Source organism: Aquarana catesbeiana, linkage group LG03, assembly GCF_042186555.1.
Source record: "Aquarana catesbeiana isolate 2022-GZ linkage group LG03, ASM4218655v1, whole genome shotgun sequence".
Taxonomy (NCBI): domain Eukaryota; kingdom Metazoa; phylum Chordata; class Amphibia; order Anura; family Ranidae; genus Aquarana; species Aquarana catesbeiana.
The window spans coordinates 272,610,948-272,620,351 of NC_133326.1; the positions used below are offsets into that span (position 1 = coordinate 272,610,948).

Sequence of the window (9,404 nt, forward strand, 5' to 3'; positions counted from 1 at the left end):
TTAGGCATCTAGATGTGGTGAAGACAACTTGCTGAAGTTCAAACCGAGCATCAGAATAGGGAAGAAAGGGAATTTAAGTGACTTTGAATTTGGCATGGTTGTTGGTGTCAGACGGGCTGGAAAGAGTATTTCAAAAACTGCTGATCTGCTGGGATTTTCACACACAACCATCTCTAGGGTTTACAGAGAATGGTCTGAAAAAGAGAAAATATCCAGTGAACGGCAGTTGTGTGGAAGAAAATGCCCTGTTGATGTCAGAGGTGAATGGTTCAAGATGATAAAAAGGCAATGGTAACTTAAATTACTAGTCACTACAACCAAGGTATGTAAAATACCATCTCTGATGACACAACACGTCGAACCTTGAAGCAGAAAACCACACCGGGTGCCACTCCTGTCTCCTAAGAACAGGAAACTGAGGCTACAATTTGCACAGGCTCAACAAAATCGGACAATAGAAGATTGGAAAAACGTTGCCTGGTCTGATGAGTCTTAATTTCAGCTGCGACATTCAGATGGTAGGGTCAGAATTTGGCATAAACAACATGAAAGCATGGATCCATCATGCCTTGTATCAATGGATCAGGCTGGTGTTGGTGTTGTAATGGTGTGGGGGATATTGTCTTGGCACACTTTGGGCCCCTTAGTACCAATTGAGCATTGTTTAAATGCCACGGCCTACCTGAGTATTGTTGCTGACCATGTCCATCCCTTTATGACTACAGTGAACCCATCTTCTGATGGCTACTTCTAGTAGGATAATTTACCATGTCACAAAGCTCAAATCATCTCACCACTGGTTTCTTGAACATGACAATGAGGTCCATGTACTCCAATGGCCTCCACAGTCACCAGATCTCAATCCAATAGAGCACCTTTGGGAGGGTGGAACGGGAGATTCGCATCATGGATGTGCAGACAACAAATCTGCAGCAACTGCATGATGCTATCATGTCAATATTGACCAAAATCTCTGAGGAATGTTTCCAACACCTTGTTGAATCTATGTCATGAAGAATTAAGGCAGTTCTGAAGGCAAAAGTTGGTCCAACCCGGTACTAGCAAGGTGTACCTAAAAGTGGCCAGTGAGTGTGCATCTTTATTACAAAGATTAGTCAGCATTGGTGTTAGGAGGGGGAGGGAACATTTTTAAGACAGGGTAGGTCTAGGCTGGAATTATACTTTAAGGAACGCAATGCAACAACAACCATTTGGAAGCAAGTTTGCATATTTTAACCTGCATTAGAAAACTGTAGCAAAATTGGAATTCTTTATACCAGTCAGGTTTATACCAGCCTTCATTTTCTAGGAAGAAGCACAATGTTGAGTGCCCTGTGCAACAGATCACTCATGCTTTCAAAGCTACACTTTTGGTGAGTGCATTTCAAATTAAAGAGACGCTATCACCAAAATTAGAGGGACAATCACAGAAAAAAAAATGGTGATGGCTAGCAGTTCAATGGATTTAATGGTCATTTGCAGAAAGACAAGGTTTCCACGTCAATGCATTTCTTTTGCATGCTTTTTAGTCATTGACCTGACTTTTCTGTCATATTTGATTCACATCAGTGACTCAGAAAGAAATGATCGGCATAACACTCAGTCAGGCACCATTTTCACAAGGCAGTCACCAATAGCAGCCCACATACTGCACTTATGACAGGTTTACTTTACCAATAGACAACACAACTAAACACATTTCCTCAAACTAAAAAAAACATGAATTAAACAGCGAGATTAATCTTTTTAAAACCAATATTGTTACCAATGGCTATCCCTCCCTCTATTTAGCAAATTAGTGATTTCTTAGAAACTCAGAATAGGGTAATACGTAAACACTGGGTACAGAATCTGCACAAACATGTAGAGAAGACTACTAAATTAAGAAAATATTGCTTACATTTCTCAACCATTCGAGCTCTTGGTAAAACCAGCAGAAACAGAATATCTTTGCAGTGCAGTGTTTCTTCCTTCCCTTTGCAGGCCACAGAGGGGAGGAGGGATTTTTGCACAGAAACCTCTTCCTGTGCAGAGTTTAGGTGGCGTTCATTTCTCTAAAATAATATTTAGGCTGATGTCAGATGGGCGATTCTGCCGCTGTAAACAAATTGTTAGTGGCAGGATCACTAAAGAGCCTGCCTGTCTGTTCCTATGGAATCGCTCCCTCTGTAGCCAGACACAGCGAGATGTCACGCTGTCATTGGCCTGAACGTTGCTGAACCTCTATTGCATCGCTAGGGATGGGAGCGACATCTCACTGCCTCAGCTAGGGAGGGAGCGATTCCAAAGGAATAAACAGGCAGCCTCTTTAGCGATCCTGGAAATTTCCACACATCATTGCATAGCTGAGCGAGCTCCTCTGTTCTTTTTTCCTCAGACTGCTGGGTTACATAAAAAAAAAAAAAAAAAAAATAACCTTAACCGCTTCAGCCCCATAAGATTTTACCCCCTTCCTGACCAGAGCACTTTTTGCGATTCGGCATTGCGGCGCTTTAACTGACAATTGCGCGGTCGTGCGACGTTGCACCTACACAAAATTTTCGTCCTTTTTTCCCCACAAATAGAGCTTTGTTTTGGTTGTATTTAATCACTTCTGCAATATAAAAAAAAAAAAACATTTTTTTTTCCTCAGCTTAGGCCGATATATATTCTTCTACATGTTTTTGGGGGAAAAAAAAAAAAAAAAAAAAAATCGCAATAAGCGTATATTAATTGGTTTGGGCAAAAGTTATAGCATCTACAAAATAGGGGATAGTTTATGGCATTTTTATTACTTTTTTTTTTTATTAGTAATGGCGGCGATCTGCGATTTTTATCGTGACTGCGACATTATGGCAACACATCAGACACTTTTGACACTATTTTGGGACCATCGACCCGCGGGCATGGTTACGTTGTACGAGGCGCACACGCCCGCTAGCCCTGCCAATTAAAGCCCATTACGCCCATTTGCCCACCGCTGCCATTGTGCCGACATATATCAGTGTGCAGCAGTCGGCAAGCGGTTAAAGTGTGTACCACGCTGGGCAGAAGCTAAATGGGGAAAAAAATAGAATAGATTCCTCTATCCACACTACATAGTGCAGATGGATAAATCTCCCACCGAGGCTGTTGTGGTTTGCCAGCTGTCAACTTATCCAGGCAGTGGCTGTATCTGATTGGATGCAGACACTGTTTTGGCCCACAATTTTCTATTCAGTTCTTAGGATTTTTTTTTTTTTTAACTTATTTTTTTTTGAAGGGAGGTGGCAATCATTGCCACCCACTGAGCAAATTTTGGCTGGTTCATCAGGAAGTGAAGGAGTGTATGACCAGCTTTAAGCTGGCCAAACATTATACAAATTTCATATTCTATTTCCTTTAGATGTAGTGCAAAGGCCTTCCTGATTACATACACATTGAAAGTGTTTAGTTGGACCACATATTATATTGTTTTCGTAAATCTAAAGGAAAATTGTATAATGTATGGCCAGTCTCAGGCTCTGCTGTAAAACAGCAAAATCGCTTTTTTAAAGCAGAGTTCTGCTGAAAAAAAAAAAAAAATTAAAAAAGTCAGCAGCTACAAATACTGCAGCTGCTGACTTTTAATATATGGACACTTACCTGTCCTGGGCGCCTGCGATGTCGGCACCCGAAGCCGATCCTTCCCCTTCGGCTCTCAGGTGGAGGCGCTGCCATCTTCGGTAAGGGAATCAGGAAGTGAAGCCTTGCGGCTTCACTTCCTGGTTCCCTACTGCGCATGCACGATTCCACTGATCCCTGCTGTCGGACGTGGAGTAGGTCACCGCAATGATCTATTCCTGGAAGTGGGAGCAAATACCTGTATTACACAGGTATCTGCTCCCCCCCCCCAGTGTGACAAAAAAAAGCCAAATGTGAAAAAAAAAGCAAAGTAAGAACAATTACATGCAACTGTACTTTACAACCAGTGTACATTATAAAACCAATGACTGAATCTCTTCAAATGGGCAAAATTTAGCCACACTTCTCTTTGCTACATTGAACAGATCTAAAGTATCGAAGGGATCCTTGTAAAATACGATCTGATGTTCTACATCTATCTAATGTTTCTTCTGACAAGTCGGTCAGAAGGCCAAATTCATAATACTTTAAAAAAAAAAAAAAGAAGAATCTTTTGTTTAAAGCGGAACTTTACCCATAACTTGATAAAACATAATGTTCTTTAGCAAGGAACATACATCCCACATTAACCACTGCCGGATGTCATATGACATCCTAGACTTTGTGGGGGTATATCTGAATGATGCCTGCAGCTACAGGTGCTTCTACAGACTCACCGCTGCCAATGGTGGAGAACGGATCCGCCGGCCCCGGATGTTTACCATAGAGATTTCCGGCGGACCAGATGGTCGCCAGAGTCTCTATGATCGTTCGGAGGCCATGCGCTATGTTTTGACGTCACGCCCGGCCTCTGCATTCAAACAAATGGCGCCGCCTTCGCTGGGAAGCTGAGATCGTTTTTTTTATCATTTCAGCTGCCGAGCCAAGAGGTGAGATGTGGGGTTTTATTGACCCCATATCTCACTGTAAAGAGAACCGATTAAGCCATACTCCCATTACAAGGGATGTTTATATTCCTTGTAATAGGAATAAAAGTGATCAAAAATTTTTTTTTTAAAGTGTCAAACTAAAACATTTAAAGTAAAATTAACAATATAAAAAAAAAAAAAAAAGTAACGTGCCCCTGTGTGCTCGCACGCAGAAGAAAACGCACACGTAAGCCCCGCCCATATATGAAAACGGTGTTCAAACCACACGTGTGAGGTGTCGCCGTGAACGTTAGATCGAGAGCAATAATTCTAGCCCTTCTCTACCTCTAAACAGGTGACCAATAGAAAATTTTTAAGTAACGAAGTTTGGCACCATTCCATGTGTGTGCTATTTTGAAGCGTGACATGTTAGGTATCTATTTACTCGGCGTAACTTCATCTTTCATATCATGCAAAAAAAAAAAAAAAAAAATGGGGCTAACTTTAGCTTTTTTTTTTTTTTTTTTAAAGCATGAAACGGTTTATGTTCCAAAAAAAACACGTTTGAAAAATTGCTGCGCAAATACTGTGCAAGATAAAAAGTTGCAATGACCGCCATTGTATTCTCCAGGGTCTCTGCTAAAAAATATATAGAATGTTTGGGGGTTCTATGTAATTTTCCAGCAACATAAAATAAAAAATATATGATTTTTACATGTAGGAGAGAAATGTCAGAATTGACCTGGTTGGCAAGGGGTTAATAATTATGCCTCCAAAATTAGGTTGTGCTGTAAGCCCCCCATTTACACCGGTGGACTTGTCATGCGATTTGACCATTCAAAATTGCAAGACAAGACGCACCCCATTGCCGGCAGTGGAACCGTTCATGTTACAGTGATTATGAAAAAGGTTCCTGCATGACTTTTTACCGATTTCATTCCGACTTGCATAGACTGTTAAATGAAGTCGCAATGAAATCGGCAGTGCAAACTGCACTGATGTTTGGCTTTGAAATCGCGCTGAAGTAGCGTGATTTCAAAGTCGCACCGGTGTGAACCAGGGCTAAATTGCATCCAGCATTGTTCATGAGTCTTCTTGCTGGAGGCTGCCATTTTGCTGCAGCCCAGAGTCCCTCAAAAGCAGTAAATCATAAAGCGGAACTAAACACATAGATTTAATGGTTTCAAAAAACAGTTACATTCCTGGAATGTTGGGATTGCCAATTGTCACATTTGCTTGTGTCCTTACCAAACAGTCAAACTATCAAATGGCTGGTGTCATAACTGATCACATTTGCAGCACCATGGCAGTTGCAGATCAAACAGAAGCAGCTTCCTTGGCTGTAACGTAGTAGTTCTCAGCCCAGCCCTCAAGTACCCACAACAGGCCATGTTTTGGGAATTTCTCTTAGATAAAATAGCTGTCCAAAATACCAAGCCATTGACTCTGTTTTAAAGCACCTGTGCAAAATAAAGAAAAACTTGCAAACATGGCCTGTTACTAGGTACTTGAGGACAGGGTTGAGAACCACTGCTGTAAAGGATAGGAGAGTTTAAAGTGGTTCTCAAGCCCCAAGGTTTTTCACCTTAACTGCGGATTCACACTGCGCAAATCAAATGTGATGTCTTTGCAATTCGAATTCAGCTATACATATTGTATGGCTTAATTTGCATCGCATTCGGACCAAAATGCACTAGAGGTGCACCAAAATTTCGGCTGCTGAATGAAAAAAAAAAAACAGCCGACGCCAAAAGGGGGTGTGGTCCACCCTGGGTGCTGCCCATTGCGGGAGTGTCATCCTGGTGTGCCCAGTCCTCCACTCCCTCCTCCTCCTCCTCCTCTCCTTGATCTCCATGTGTCACGGAGCTTAATTGCCCAGCTGTAGTAACAGTGTCCCTCCTCCTGTGATAGACGGCACACTGTTCCAATGGTGGGACATTGAATCAGCGTGACGTGATTACAGGAGGCGGGACATTGTTCCTGCAGCCCGGGCAATTCAAATCCAGCTCCGCAACACACGGAGATCATCGATGATGCGGGCACAGGCAGGCTGCATATGACGGACAGTGGTGGGGCTGCTGGGCACCGGCGAGGCTGCACATGACAGGCACTGGCGAGGCTGCATTGATCTCTTGTATCATGTCTGCTAAAGGTGCACCAAATGGAAATTCTGCCAATACTATTAGCAGTGCATTTAAGTAAGAGATTGCAGACATAATACAAGAGATGGATAGAGACTGCAGACTGCATTTTTCTTGACCTTTCTTGCACTAAAGGTGCCAATAATGGCCAACAATAAATTCATATTAATTTAATCTGATGATATTAAAAAGTTGAATACAATTATATATAAAAATATAAATATTTTTTAAAAACGGTCATTATCAGTTTTCAGCCTAGTGCATCCTTCATTTTCGGTACCAAAAGTTCAATTCGGTGCACCCCTAGTGTTCACACCCATGCGATCCGATTCCTAAACGAATTGACAGTTTGCCCTGCGATATGCGAACCAATCTGGGGGTGTCATTAACTTTCTATTGACACTCGCAGCGGTTCGCATAGCGCAGTGTGAACCGCCGGCGAGTGACATGTGATGCGGGAACCCGTACTGTCATTGCAGCAGTGTGAATCTGCTTTAATGCATTAAGGTGAAAAAACTTCTGTTCTGCCAATCCAGCAATGTGCACGAGTGCAGCGGCTCCAGCTGCTGTCTCTCTCCTCATTGCACAGATTGTCAATAAAATCCTGCGACGGGGGGGGGGGCGATCCCGCTGTCTGTCAATGGATGCAGCAGCGGGACTTGGGAGCAAGCCTACATGAGTATGCCCAGGGAAAGAGGCTTTTCGTGGGGGCCCCCGATTAAGAGGAGGGCCCTACAGTTCAAGCGGGGGACCGGGGCTGCTCTGTGCAAAACCATTACAGAGCAAGTATAGGCATGTTTGTGGTTTTTTTTATTAATAAAAATATCTAATTGAATTCCGCTTTAAGGCCATCAGCAAATTGACATCTAGAAACTCAGTAGTCCCTAAAAATGAGAGCAACTGAGCATGTGCAGAGCAGGGTGATACAGTGTATTGCAGAATTAAACAGTATAGGCCCTTATATGTAATGTCTTACATAGCTATACCTGCAAAAGGGGCCAGCATGAAGTGATCTAGCAGGAATTCATTTTCTGACTAAAGGTCCACTTTAAACCACGTGACTGTCATTTTTACATCAGACTCAACTAACAATAACTGTCTCTTTGCTTTAAATCCAGATGCTTATCCTGGAGCGTGAGCTTTGTGGATTTAGTCTGCAGTGAAAGTTGCTCATCGGCTGGTATTGGTCCTTCTGTTCATACCAACCAATGCAGTGACAGAGCTCCAGGCACTGAAGCGGTTAACAGAGCAGCCCAGTGTCAGGGCTGGGTTGCCTGAGCCAATCAGTGCTTCGGGTGCCTGCATCAGTTCCTGCAGAAGACATCTTCCATTTAGAGGAACTTTAACAGAGGAAGACTACAAGCAGGGGGAAGAAGCCATCATTAACAGCTGCTTGTTGTTTCTGGCTTGGCATCCCAGCCCTAAAGTTGGCCGGCTCACCTTCCCTGACCCTGTAAGGCAGACATGGTATGCTCCTCACCCATACAGAGCTGTGGTGGCATCAGCTGAGGAGGGTTCCTTGTCACAAAGGCACACTGCAGATGACAGGACTACCCAGGTGCTGCCCCCTCAGCTCTCTCCTATCTCCCTCACACACACAGAGCAATGCCATGACCAACACTGCAAGTATGCAGAAAATTACTTCCACCACTGCCCAGCCCCTCCATGTCCACAGCCCTGTCATGTCTACCCATTGTGTCTCCCTTCACCCACAAAGAGTTCCCAGGGAAGGAGGACATCTCCTCAGCAGGCAGCCTCTATAGTACAGTGCCTGGGCCCAGCCCCTCCATTCCCCACCCTGTTCCCCCCCTCCAAACCTCCCCCCGGCGGGCTCTCCCCGTGTACAGGCATCCCCTCAGTCCACTCACCCTCTCCTCAATGGGCCCCGCCGCCTCCCGCTTGTCCTCCTCCGCTCGGGACACACAGCGCCACCAGCCCAACCTGGGTGAGGCTCCAGCTCTCTCCCCGTGACGTCACCGCGTCTCGATTGGCCCGTGCGCGTCCCCGCGGCTCTGCTACGGAGAGGTGACCCGTCCCTTGCTGCGCGCGCTCCCGGTGCGCGCCACATAGGCAGAGAGCGGGGAAGCGCGCTCGGGAGTGTCGGCAAACTTAACCCTTTCACCTCGAGGGGTGGGGCTGCTTGCAGCTCTCATCTCCCCCCCGGCAATGTCTGTCTTCCTTTCAGATCTAAAAGAACGAGTTTTGGGGTTTAGGTAAAAAAAAAAAAAAAGAGCACCTCAAATGAACAAAAGCAGAAACGTGTATAGGAGGACAAAAGTTTTTTTTTGTTGTTTTGAATAAAATTTTGTGTTTTTGGTGTTTTTTTTGTTACCTGGGTCCCATTGGGGGGATTTCCGTCACATCCAGTGTTACCTCCCCCCCCCAAAAGTGAAATTTACTGACAGGACGCCAAAATTTACAAATGACACCAATTTTTTTACTGGCCAACAATCATGAAATTTACTGAAAGACGCTTTTTTTACTGACACTGCAAAAAAAGTACCTAAAATGGCCGTGTTCATGCTAATCAGTGCAAATATCAATATTTAAACTATAAACGTGTAGCTAGTGCTATTAGCAATGTGTTTAAGTAAAACAAAAGTCAAAAAACATTTCTCCATTTATATGAAGGTCAGGTTAATATAACCCAGCCAGCACAGAGTTCCCCCATATATCAGAGTCTGCAGGATTCCCCCTTATGCCGCGTACACACGATCGGAATTTCCCAGAACAAATGTTCGATGGGAGCTTGTTGACGAAAATTCCGACCCTG

At 44.0% G+C, this 9,404-nt stretch overlaps 1 protein-coding gene across 2 annotated transcripts in view; it reads right to left on the reverse strand.

The window, feature by feature from the left end:
• RAP1B (RAP1B, member of RAS oncogene family) overlaps positions 1–8,685 on the reverse strand; it is a 113,387-nt gene extending 104,702 nt beyond the window's left edge. The window contains exon 1 of one of the 2 annotated variants that reach the window (XM_073620080.1): positions 8,500–8,685. The gene's annotated coding sequence lies outside the window, so the exon portion shown is untranslated. Of the gene's footprint in view, positions 1–1,900; positions 1,926–8,499 lie in introns of those variants that run through there. The other variant, XM_073620081.1, reaches the window with a different exon arrangement.
• Positions 8,686–9,404: the final 719 nt, after the last annotated feature.